The sequence below is a fragment of the Rattus norvegicus genome, chromosome 5 (assembly GCF_036323735.1).
Source record: "Rattus norvegicus strain BN/NHsdMcwi chromosome 5, GRCr8, whole genome shotgun sequence".
Taxonomy (NCBI): Eukaryota; Metazoa; Chordata; class Mammalia; order Rodentia; family Muridae; genus Rattus; species Rattus norvegicus.
Genome location: NC_086023.1, coordinates 28,867,478 through 28,880,897, shown reverse-complemented (window position 1 = coordinate 28,880,897; position 13,420 = coordinate 28,867,478). Strand labels below are relative to the sequence as shown.

Sequence of the window (13,420 nt, the reverse complement as noted above, 5' to 3'; positions counted from 1 at the left end):
CTCTACCGCTGAGCTAAATCCCTAACCCCTGTGTGTGTGTGTGTGTGTGTGTGTGTGTGTTGAGACAGTCTCATTACATAGCACCGGCTATCCTGAAAGTCACTGTTAGACTTCATTTGCCCTTTTGTAGACTGGTTGGTTCCCCTGCTCCTTTCCCATCTCTTTACTAGCCTTCCCTACCTGTGCCTTCTGCCTGAGTATACTCTTTCCAATTTCTCATCACATGTGTGCTGTGACCCTCTCCAGTGCCCTTGAAACCACTTTCTCCTTTTTTTTTCCCACTTTCTCCTTCTAATAGTCCTTTCTCCTCTGTCCCTTTGTCCCCTCTCCCTCTCTCCTTCTCTCCCTTTCTCCCCTTTCTTCTCCCTCTCTCCTTCTCTCCCTCTCTCCCTCCCTCCCCATCTCTCTTTCTTTGGTTTGAGGGAAGGGTATCACAATGTAGCCCAGGCTGGCCTGATACTCTCTACTTAGACCAAGCTGGCCTCAGACTCACAGAGATCTGCCTGTTTCTGCCTCCCGAGTGCTGGGATTCCAGACGTGTGCCCCACACCCTGACCCCTTTCTAGTTTCTTGATCTACATCCAGTTGGTGACTCCCAAGTATACACATGTATAAAATTAGAAGCTTGGACCTGTGTAGGAGAAACCACATATAATGCTTGTCTCTCTGCATCTGTTGACACCATGCTTTCCAACTCTCTCTGTTTTCTGCCAATTTCATTTTTCTTTATGGCAGGATAAAAATCTGTCCTGTGTATGCGTAGAGGTCAGAGGACAACTTGTGGTAGTCTGTGTTCTTTTTCCAGTATGTTGGGCCTGGGGATTGAACTCAGGTGATCAGGCTTGACCACAAGCACCCTGTCCTGGAGAGCCATCTCATTGGCCCACATTTATTTTCTTGACGCAATCTTTTATTCTAAGACAGGAGGTGGTGGCCCATGCCTTTAATCTTAGCACTTGGGAAGCAAAGTGGGGAATCTCTTGTGAGTTCAAAGCCAGCCTGGTCTAAAGAGCAAATTCCAGGACAGCCAGAGCTACATAGAGAAACCCTGTCTTGAGAGACCAAAACCCCAAAAAACAAACAAAACAAGACAAAACCCACAAAAACAAAACCCCCAAATCTTTTATTCCTAAAATGTTAATGTGATTTGATATTTAATAAACAGAGTATTCTTGATTGTATGAGTATAAAGTAGATATAAGCAGTATGATCATGACAGAAAACAGGCACCAGGCATGGTGGTGTATACATCTGTACTCCCAGCCATTTGAGACACTCAGGCAGGAGGCTCACAAGGCTACACAATGAGACCTTATTTCAAAAACAAGCAAATGGCCCAAACACAACAATAGAAAAAGGGAGGGGTTTCCATTTTATTAGTTAGTAATAGGCTATGTCAGTCTGAAAGAAATACTTTATAAACAAGTGAATAAATAAATATAGGAATGAAATATCCTAATAATAATAGCTATTATTACTATTAATGTACTATGCCTTATGGAGTTTCTTGTGTAGGATCTAGTTATTCTTCTCCCTCTGTGTGATTTCTTTAAAACTATGTGTGCACTGTTATAGTTGGTCTTTTCGTGGGCTGGCCACATGACTCATGCTACCAAGACTGACAACCCAAGTTCCACCCATGAAGCAATTCTTGGCACATACGTGATAGGAGAGAAATTACAACTGAAAGCTGTTAGCCACCATGTGTGACCTAGTACATGCTGACATACATAAATACACGAAAAATAAAATAATAAACAAAAAGTGGATCTCCTCATTTGGAGGCCCACTTTGACTCTGTGTGGCCCAGGTAAAGGCCGCCTTTAAGTCCGATGGGGTGGTGGCTTGACTAGAACGGCCCTCATAGGCTCATAGGTTTGAATGTTTGGTCACCAGGGATTGGTACTATTAGGAGGTGTGGCCTTGTTGGAGCAAGTGTGTCACTGGGGGCCGGCTTTGAGGTTTCAAATGCTCAAGTGAGGCCTGGTCTGTCTGTCTGTCTGTCTGTCTGTCTGTCTGTCTCTCTTTGCCTCTTGCCTGCTGATTCAGATGCAGAATTCCCAGCTCATTCTGCTGCACCATGTCTGCCCACACACCACCATGCTCCCCGCCATGATGATAATGAACTAAGCCTCTAAACTGTAGGCCAGTCCCAACTAAACGTTTTCCTTTATAAGAGTTGCCATAACCCTGGCATTTCTTCCCAGCAACGGAACACTGACTAAGAGAGCCGTTAATCTCTTTTCTGATGTTCAGGAATGTTTTTGTTAGTGAGAATAACGATGACAGCGCCACTCTGCCGTAAGTGGGCTTATTACATCCACTTCGGTCAGCCCTTGAGGACGTCTGTAACATTGGAGGGCAGAGCTGCAGACCTCTTGTCTAGTAGGTGGCAGACCCAAGGTGTGGCTCTAGGGCTCACATCCCTGCACCCAAGCTAAGAGGCTGTTCAGTTGTGCAAATCTTTGTGCTGTGAGGAACTCCTAAAGGTTTGTGTCCTGGACCCTATTGGTGGATTCAGTCTTGGCAAGCTCCCGCTGGAGGACCTCAACCCTTCTTTCCCTTGTGGCTGGTTTTCTGGGGCTTCCCTTGTGTTCTCTATGCATTTTATCCATCATATTTGCATACCACAAACCTGTTTTTGCTGGTTAGAACTTCCTTAGGAGAAAAGAATTGTATGCTGTTAAAGTAAACTGTCTCCTTAGCTCTGCCATGATCACCAAAACACCCCCCAAAATGATCTAAGTAGAAACCAATATGCTTGCTACGGAGAACCTATTTTGAGGTAAGCTTCTTCCTTTCAGGACTAGACTAGGGCCATCAACTTCTTCTACGTGGGAAAATGTCACAACGTCATGACATCACATTGAGCACTGTACCTCCATTCTCCTAAATGACAGAGCATCAGCAGTCAATGAACAAGAACTTTTATTTTATTTTTTATTTTTTGCTAGACACTGTTCTTAGGCTCTGGAGTCACAGCGGTGATCAAAACAGTTTGACGACGTGCGAATGCTATGGGATGATAAAATTTAATGTCATATAGTCTACACTCTGTGCTGACAAGTGAGGTAAAGTACTAGGGATGGAAACAGATGGAGGGAAGTCAGTTTTGAGGCTTAGTGTGTACATAACAAGCACTCATGACTACCAGGATGAAAGCCTAAGATTGACAGGTGTGGTAGTACATGTCTATAATCTGAACATTCAGGAGGCTGAGACAGAAGAATTGGAAGTTCGAGGCCAGCTTGAACTGCATAATGGGATTCTGTCTCATTAAACAAAAAAAGAAAGAAAAGAAAGAAAAAGAAATTGAACCCATGAGTCATCGAGACAGCTCAGTGGTAAAGGCCATTGCTGGCAAGCAGGACAACCCAGTTCCATTCCCCCAGGACTGACGCCGTGGAAGGAGACAGTGTACTTAAGTTGGTTTCTGAGTTCCACGTGCAGACGAGGTTTCTATTGCCATGGTAAGACACTGACTAAAAGCCACTTGGAGAAGAGATTGGTTATTTTATCCCACACTTCTATGTAACGGTCTGCCATCCAGAGAAGTCAGAGGCAGGCACTCAAGGTGGAAACCCGGAGGCAGAAATTGATGTAGAGACCACAGAGGAGTGCTCCACAAGGCACACAGCCTGCTTTCTCATAGCACCTTAGAACCACAAGCCCAGGAATGGCGCCACCCATTATGGGTTGGGCCCTAACCCCTCCCACATCAATCACTATTGAAGAAATGCCCCCAGAGACTTGCCTACAGGCTACCTTGAGAAGGCATTTTCTCAACTGCAGTCCCTCTTCTCAGATTACTCTAGCTTGTAACAAAAGACTGGCCCCACATACACGGTGGTGCCCCCCCCCCAAGTAGATGAATAAAATAATAACAGGAATTGGGCTTACTATCCGAAATGAGAATCAGCTATTATAATTCCATTCTGAAGGGCGAATGAACACTTGAGTAACTCATGTTTGAAAGAAAGCACGTCTTCAGTCCCAGACAAACTTGAACCTCCTAGACTTTTTTTTTAAGATTTATTTATTTATTATATATGAGTACACTGTCTCTGTCTTCAGACAGACCAAAGAGGGCATCAGATCCCATTACAGATGGTTGTGAGCCACCATGTGGTTGCTGGGATTTGAACTCAGGACCTCTGGAAGAGCAGTCAGTGCTCTTAACCACTGAGCCATCTCTCTAGCCCACCTCCTAGACTTAAAAAAAAAAAAACTTGCCTCAAGAACTTGCTTACTGCATTCACCAGGAATGATAGTTTTCAAGGTTAAGTTTACATACGTCTTTTAATTAGTGAATTTGTTAATATTCCCCCTTGCAGACTGCTAAAGAGAGATGGATCTTGCGCTGGGGTGGCAGAGACTGAAGACATTTCTTAGTAAATTAGGCATGCCATCAGTGGCCATAATTGGGAAGCCAGCCAAGACGTAGCTCAGCCAGGACGTATTCCAATTTATAGTCCCCCTGTGTCCCAGTCTGTCATCAGAAGGGTGGCTTTGAAGCCTACTGCTTGGAAGCTATGTTTGGTCGGAGGGCAACCACTAATTAGGACATTATGTATCTGAAGACTGTAGCTCTTTTCAAGCCTTTGCCAACTCCTAAGACAAAGAACTCTGAAAGGCAGGATTGGGGCTTGCTTCCTGGCACTGGAGTGCCACAGAACCAGGCTCAAATGTGGCTGGCAGGGAGAGGCTTCCCAGCCCCCACCACAGTCTTCTCTATGAAGGGCTAGACCAGCACCGGCCCTGTACTGTATTCTTGTCTTGCTTTACCTGGGTCTGCGTCTCAGGCTAGTTTGGGACCCCTTAAGAAAGGTCCTTCTTACTTGGGTGTGGTGATATAGCCTTGTCATTCCGGCATTTGGGAGAATGAGCAGCTGGGAAGTGAGTTCCAAGTCAGCATATGGGCTACAGGAAGAGGTTATCTGAAAAAAGGAGAGGAATTTACTTATCTGTCCTTTAACTCACAGCCGGACACAGGGCTAGCTTGGTGACTTGCTTGCTGAACTGAATTTGGTAGCAACACCTATCTGACTTCAGTGACTCTTGGGGGAAGATGGCTTCAACAGTTGCAAATCCAAAGAGGCATTTATTTTTGTGGCTCAGTGGTGGAGTGTTTGCCTAGCATACAGGAAGCCTTATGTTTTGTCTCCAGCACTAAAAAATATAATGGCGCAGGCTTGTAATTCCAGTACTGGAGAGATGAGGTGGACACTGAAGAATTAGAAGTTCAAGGCCATCCTGTCAACCTTTGTGTTCAAGGCCTGCCTGGGATCAATGAGACTCCTGTCTCAAACCCCAGACCAAACCAGACCAGACCAGACCAGACCAGACCAGACCAGACCAGACCAGACCAGACCAGACCAGACCAGACCCGAGACTGCTTTGTGCTGACAGTTCATTTCACGAAGTGGAGTGCCAAGGAAACCAGGTGCTGTTCTTGCTTCACAGCCGCTCCGTGATGTGACAGGAGGGGTGGCTTGCTTAGTCTCGTGTTGCAGGTGCCAGCGGGTGCAGGGTTTCCCTTTGAAAAGACATCTGTGCCACCTCCCTGCGCGATGCTGTGCCTTGGCAGAGCCCCCAGCCTCTCGTTGGCACAGGATGTTTTCTTGATTTTCACATTATTCCAGGAATGTCTAGCAGGCTCCCTCTTCAGAGTGCAGAGTTTGGTCTAGCCAAGGTGACTGTCACTCCCCACACCTCTTTCCTACTGGGGAGGGGGTGTATCTGCATCACCCCCTGGAGGAGAGACGCTCTGCCTGCTTTTCTTCAGCCTTGCTCAGGGAAGCTCACAAATCGAAAGGACACTGTTGCGGTTGCTGTGGAACGAGACGCCCAAAGCAGCCTCTAATGAAATTTTAGGCCAGCAAAGGCCTGATCGAGCATTAGTAGCTCTAGGACTATAACAAGAGAAAGATAAAAATAAATAAAAAGCAGTGAGTACACTGCCTATGTCTGTGGTCCTGGTCGCCCAGAGACTAACACAGGGCAACACTTGGGCCAGGAGTTTGAAGCTAGAGTGTGATTTTGACACTGATTGTTTTCTTCACGTTTATTTATTTATTTATTTATTTATTTATTTATTTATTTATGTTGCATCCGTGCCATGGCCTATGTATGGAGATCATGTCATGACAACCTGTCAGAGTTAATTCTCTTTTTTTTTTTTTTTTAGTTCTTTTTTTCGGAGCTGGGGACCGAACCCAGGGCCTTACGCTTCCTAGGTAAGCGCTCTACCACTGAGCTAAATCCCCAGCCCCGTTAATTCTCTTCTTTTACCATGTGGATTCTTTTTTTTTTTTTTTTTTAAGACTTGTTTATTTTATGTATGTGAGTACACTGTTGCTGTCTTCAGAGGGCATCGGCTCTCATTACAGATGGTTGTGAGCCACCATGTGGTTGCTGGGATTTGAACTCAGGACCTCCGGAAGAGCAGCCAGCGCTCTCAACCATTGAGCCATCTCTCCAGCCCTACCACGTGGATTCTCATGGATTGAACTCAAGCTTGGTAGCAAATGCTCTTACCCACAGAACCGTCGTGCCAGCCCAGAGACCCTGACATTTAAGTAAAAACAAAAACGAAACAAAACAGAAAACAGAACCAACCCAGAAAGCGCTTCCTCTCACTAGAATGGAATAGAAACTTCCATATTGGGGAAGCCACAGGGTGCCATGGAGATGTGCTTTATTTAGTGAGCCTCTCACTTAGGGTTTCTATTGATCTGACCCAATGCATGACCAAAAGCAACTTACTGATCTCTCTTCCTCTTCCACATCGTAGCCAGTTATCAAAGGATGCTGGGTTAGGAACCTGAAGGCAGGGACTGAAGCAGAGGACACAGAAGAACACCGACTCCTTGCATCTTGATCAGCCTAGATTCTTAGACCAATCAGGACCATCTCACCAGCCAACACCCTGTCTTTTATTTTTGAAGTTGGTTTCATTTTGCCATGCTGTGGGTCAGGATGACCTTGATTTCGATATCCCAGCCACCACCTCCTGAGTCCTGGCATTACAGGTTAGCACCACCACGCCTGTTTTGTTTTTAACGTCCCCAGCAACATGGACTGAATGGTAGAGCCCCATGCATCAAATCCTTGTGCTATACGGGGACATTGGATCAAGCTGCAGAACCTGCATTTGCATGGTAACCCCGAGTGTGAGGATGTGGCAGTCAGAGGGACACAGCCAACTTCAGCCCTCATTCAAGATGCAGGGGCTCATTGGAACCGGGTGGACTGGTAGGAATAGTACAACCAGTGTGCCCTGCCTGACTGCCCCTTTTCTTGTCTCTTCTACTTCATGAAGTCTTTAAGAGCCTTGACATTCCGGAAAGCATCCGGGACTGGACAATGAGGTTCAAGACAAAGCCAGCTTCAGTGATGCCGGCCCTCACCATGGAAGGGAACGCGGACAGAATTCACCAGCAATTAATCAGGTCAGCATCCATTCAGCTCCAGGTCTAAGCAAGGCTAGGAATGAGTAACGAGGAACCCCAGCCACTCTCTTCGTTCTGACTGAGTGAACCAGTAACCTCCACCACACCGGCACCCATCTTCTGTCTCCTGGCACAGGGAGGGAGAGCCAGGAAGAAAGAGTAGGTGGAGGCTGCACTTTCAAATTTAGACCCTTGGAAATTTAACAGGAAGCAGGGACATGCAGCCATGGCCTGAGCTAGACACTTACAAATGTGGCCTTTGCAAAGCCACCAAAGTTTTCGTTTCACTTCTTCTCCTCTGGCAGCCATACAAATTAAAAATTAACAAGTGGAATTTGAACTTGTGTAAAAAAAAAAAAATGACTCAAGAACAAAGTCCCAGAAGTCTTCTTGTAATTTTTGTTAACTGATTCACTTAACAGGGGGAAGAAGACACAAAAGCAAAGGTTAAGCAGGAAATCTTACTTTTTTCTAGATATTTTCATCTTTGTATCTATTGAAAGTTATTATATTGATCAAGAAATGTATTATAAGCTGGGCATGGTTGTGTACAGGGTCCTGTAAGTCCAGCACTTAGGAGGCTGAGGCAGGAGGATGGAGGGTTCAAGAGGCAGTCTGGACTATATATAAAGTTTGCAGTTCAGTCCGTGTTTAGCAAGTTGTGGGGGGTTGGGAGGAGACTGAGACAGAGAGAGTCAGAGAGACAGAGATGGAAAAAAGCAGAGAGAGAGACAGAGAGAGACAGAGAGACAGAGAGACAGAGAGACAGAAAGACAGAGACAGACAGAGAGAAATCAGACAGACAGAGGAAGAGAGACAGAGACAGGCAAAGTGAGTACTGATTTTGAGAAGTAAACAGAAATTACTAGATACTCCTTGGAGAAGGACTTGGTATCTAGGAAAACCGTTAAGATGACTCACTGAAGTGTGCTGTCTTAATTAGGGGTTCTACTGTTGGGACAGAACTGTGACCAAAATCAACTTGAGAGGAAAGGGTTTATTTCTTTCTCCAGCTTGTAGTCCATCTTCCCAGGAAGTCGGAGCAGGAACTCCAGGCAGGAGCTGATGTAGAGGCTGTGGAGCGTCTGCTTATAACTGTCTTCATGGCCTGCTTTCTTACAGTATCCAGGACCACCAGCCCAGGGGTGGCACCATCCACACAGCTGGGCCCTCACATCAATGCTCAACCAAGAAAATGTGCCAATTCAGTGAGGGCATTTTCTTAATTAAAGTTACCTCTTCTAAAATGCCTCTACCCCGGTTCAAGCCAGAACAGTGCCCTCCCCGACTGCTGTTAATCTGGGTTGAGCTGGGCGGGATGAGACAGCCTTGGTAGAAGATACCTCAGGTATCCACTTTCTCTGAGGAGACAGGGGCATTCAGTTACAGGATGGTGGGATACCAACCCCCTCCAACCCACACCTCCTCTGGCTTTGTTTTAGGTGCGTGGCGAACTGACTTATTCGTACATGAAAATGTGAAAGGTTTGGCTGGAAAGCTGATTTTAATGCAGGCTACTGAACTTTCTTTTCTTTTCTTTTTTTTTTTTTTTTGGTTCTTTTTTTCGGAGCTGGGGACCGAACCCAGGGCCTTGTGCTTCCTAGGTAAGCGCTCTACCACTGAGCTAAATCCCCAGCCGCTACTGAACTTTCTAAGGGCTACGGGAACTAAGAATTTATCTAGACCTTACAGATAGTGAAATGACCTTTTAAAATAAATCTTTATTATCTATGTATCTATGCATCTGTCCGTCCGTCTGTCTGTCTATCGACAGGGTCTCAGTGTGTGACTCTGGCTGTCCTGGAACTCACAATGTAGATCAGGCTGGCTTTGAACTCATAAAGTGCTCTCCCTGCCTCTGGGTCCTGAGTGCTGGGGTTACAGCAGTGCACCACTCTGCTGGAAGGGTGAGACCACCTTTGAACGAGACTTGTTTCACATCATACAAGCAGAGAAGTCTGACTGGGAGACACCCGAGCTCCGCATCTGTTATCCAGCTGCTAGCGCCTCCCATTTCTCTCATTTGTCCTCAGCTTTCTCCTCTTGATATTTTCTGGCCATAAAAAAAAAAATTAATATGTCAACGTCTGAAGCTGAACCCTTTGTGCCACTCCAGTTTTCATTCCCTCCCTGGTTTATTTTTGACGCCTTGACACTTGGCAATCTGACATGCTAATTAATTAATGTCATAAAGCCCGGCCTTTTGTTTTTTCTGCAGATGCGTCTGGTGCACACAGCAGGTGCCTCATAAGCACCTGAATGGATGGACAGTAGCAGACACTGTAGCTCACACCCACTTCATGCCTTTAGTTTTATTCCGAGCTGCTCACTGTGGGGTGATTGGCTTTGTGGTGGGCAAACGGTGAGGGGATACAACTGGCGTCCTCGAGGAATGATCAGTGCTTGCAGAGAGCCTGGTAAGTGTCCAGCCAGCGCCTGATTTTATGCCCTGCCGGCATCTCAGAAGTCTTCATATATTTTTTCTTTTTCTCGAACACCCGGTCCTCTTGCTTTCACCACCTGAGTGCTGCGATGACAGGCAAGAGCCACCACACCCAGTGTAGTGGCACCGAGGATCCTACTCCGGGCCTCCCGTGAGCTAGGCAAAATCTGCAAAAGCCCTATCAAGTGAGCTAGCTGTACGTGGTGCAACAGGAATAGCTTTTCAGTCAGCCAGCCATGTGTGGACTGTAACAAGACTCACAGCAGGCACAAAGTCCTACTTAATCGTTAATCCCTGCTTAGGGACAAAGGGACAGTTGAATCCCTGGAGGAAGAGATAGCCAGTGCCTGCCCACCTGTGGCTCTCACATGCTGGGGTTTGTGACTTGAGCCGACTTCCCTCAGAGGCTCAGTCACAGCCTTAGCTGGAGGGGTGAGCAGCCAGGGAGGGGGGACTTAAGTTTGGAACAGGAGTTGTCCCCATGGGGTACTTCTCTGTCGCCCCAACTTGGTGTGTTTCATGTAAGTGCACGGTATCACCTTCAGCATCAGCCAGCCAGTCCAGGGGCACCACTCAGACTTATCTGAAAATTGTGGGTGGAGACCTTTCCCGACACATCCTCTTGGCAGACCGCTTCTGTTGTGGGAGGAGGAAGTGGTAACCCAAAAAAACAACTCAGCCCCCTCCTTGTGACAGCAGCCATCTGCCACCAGACAGGAAGTAAAACATCACCCCCTCGGGGAGACGGGAGGTGTAGCTCCCCTGCTGTGCCCTTACTCTGGTGTCGCACCCCAGAATTCATCCATGTGGCTGCAGTGGATCACTGGTCACAGCCAGTGCCCACGTCGCCGCAGTAGGTGAGGTTGGTCTGTCCCAGAAACACTGCTCTTCCTGGGAGCTGTCTTCAATATAATCTCTGAACCCCGAGGAAACAACAAAGTCTCATATTATCTGTTTTTCTTTCCTTATAGGAGAGGGACACCAGCCGATGTTCTCAGAGCCTAGCGTCATGGTGCACACACATAATCCCAACCCTTGAGAGGATAAGAAGGCAGACCCAAGAGCCTGAGGCCACCTGAGCTGTATAACAAGAACCAAAGAAGCTACAAAGACAAAGCTCAGCGGAACAGTACTAGCCTAGCATGCCTGACGCCCTGGATTCCTATCCCCCTGCACTGTCAAGAAAAGAGACCCCTGAAAGCCCATTCCAGCACATTTCTGTAACATCACCCAGTTCAAGTGAGGAACCATTCTCAGTATCAGGGACTTTTCTAAAAGAAAAATTTCCTAGGAAAAATTTGGTCTCCCCGAGAGCTCTCTGTAGCTGGAAACATTGATAGACAAGTAGTCTTGTTTAACAGAGCTCCGGCTAGGACTAGCAAGCTCCCCACTTGGGCACCCTTCGGACCTTAGCCCTCTTCTGGGCTGTGGTGGATAGTCTTCCTGTGGAGCAGAGGAAGACCTGAGCCAGTGAAGTGTATTTTGACACGGGCATGGCTGTGTCAAGGAAGCCCAAGGCCTTGGCCCATGGGACAATTGACAAAGCCATCCCTCCTATGGCTCATGCTCAAGAGAAATAGCCAAGCTTTTCTCAGGAATCTGAGTGTGAGTGGTTATGGATGATTGATCAAGGTATGCAAAGACTTGGAACTATGGCTTCCTTCTCCTGGGTGTTTACAGCCTGAGACTGCTGACTACAGAGACCTCCCAAAGAGACAAGTTAACCTTTGCCCACCCCTTCCCCGTGCTGTACCTAATTAGCACATTGGGGATACAGCTTGCTGTTAGCAGAACCCTTCCTGGTCCGAGCTTTACTGCATGAGTGTCTGTGTGTCTGTCCTTTCCTCATTACTATGGTGCCACTCCTTGCCAGGGTGATTGGACCCAAGCCATGAAGGTTGGGTGGGATTGGATTAAGAGCCCCATAGAGAGATGACGTCTAATCTTCTGGGCGTGACCCTGTGAGTGTTTCCAGAGAACAATTAGCACGTGGGTGAGTGAACTAAGAGGGTAGAGACTCTGTGTGAGACTGTGATGACGCCACAGGCTTTTACAAATTTGTCCAGATGTGTAGACTATAGAACACCATGAGCGGAGTCTAATGAACATCAAGTACAGTGAGTGACAGTGGTGTGCTGTTATGAGTTCATCAGTAACAAATATATCAGTCTGATGAGGACGCTGATATGAGGATGCTACACATGGGTGGAGGCAAGGAACATATGGGAAATTCCAGTACCCTTTTTTTTTTAAATTCAAATTTACTATCAACATAAACTTGCTTTAAAATTGTAGTCTTGGTCTGGAGAGATGTCTCAGCAGTTAAGAGAGCTGGCTGCTCTCCCAGAAGACCTGGTTTGGTTCCCAGTACCCACACGGTGGCTCACAGCTAACTGTAGCTCCTGTTCCAGGGGAGCTGATGTCTTCTGATCTCAGTGAAAGTCAGGCATGCATGTGGTGTCCAGACAGGCATGAGTGCAAAACACCTTAAAAAAAAAATAGAATAATATCTAAGAACTAAATAAAAAGAACTGCTCTTGACTCTTATTGCTTGTAATCTTTAAAAAGAAACATATAATTTAAAGTTTTTGTTTTGTGGGTAGAGGGTTTCACTCTGTAGCTCAGATTGCTTTGGAACTCCCTATGTAGTCTAGGCTGGCCTTGAAATCACAGTAATTCTCCTGCCTCAGTCTCCCGAGTGCTGAGATTGCAATTATTAGCCCTACATTCCCGGAAGGCACGGGGATTCTTGTGCTCATGGATAAAGAAAAAGCAGGAATGTTAAACACGGAGCTGTCCCTTCAAAGGAAGGAACGGTATGACTTAACCATCCACAAGGCTCAGAGCAGAGTAGTTAGTAGGTCAGTGGCCTTCTGCACTGTGTGGCCAAGACAATACTGGATCCTCCCCCAGAGCCTTAGTGTGAGCGTGTCAATCTATAGAACCCATCTTTATAGAAGTTGTCCCATGTAGTCAATCTATAGAACCCGTCTTTATGGAAGATGTCACATGTCCTGTACAAAGAGTTTTATTGTGCATGCAGGATTGAGCTAGTTATCACCAAAAACATTTTCACAAAAATGAAAATTGCCTTCCACAGATCGTTATTCTGCTGGCCATGGTGGTCACAGAAACCCCCTCCCCTCCAACATATGTGAGTTAAACAGGACCAGGACTGGGGGACTGGGGGATGTGGTGGTTTCACAGTACACAGTGTTGTAGAGTTAAGGAAAGGCATCAGACAAAGGCCAGTCATGGCCTTTTCCCTGAATCTTCCTGCCCTGGTGGCCTTGGTGTATCTTATCTCTGCAACCTGAACGTCATAGCTGCGTTCCCTGTCGCTGCAGACGGTTGAGCCCTTCTGGTCCCACTCAAGCCCTAATGGCATTTTTCTGTAGAAGTGAGACTTCCTCGGTCCCTTATGGTGACACATGTCTGTAATTCTAGTACACAGGAGGATAAGGATGGAGGATCATGAGTTCAAGTCTAGCTTGAGTTATAAAGCTGTAACCTTGTCTCTAGAATA

The 13,420-nt window shown here is 46.6% G+C and overlaps 1 long non-coding RNA gene across 4 annotated transcripts; it reads left to right on the top strand.

The window, feature by feature from the left end:
• On the top strand, positions 1–12,435 carry LOC102555924 (uncharacterized). Of its 4 annotated transcripts, none has more exons than XR_005504639.2 (3): positions 6–7,031; positions 7,322–9,868; positions 10,866–12,435. It is a non-coding gene; the product is annotated as an uncharacterized LOC102555924 (long non-coding RNA). The 4 variants fall into 4 exon arrangements; XR_005504640.2 differs by having other exon boundaries at positions 18–9,055; positions 9,670–9,868; XR_005504641.2 differs by having other exon boundaries at positions 22–7,451; positions 9,670–9,868.
• Positions 12,436–13,420: the final 985 nt, after the last annotated feature.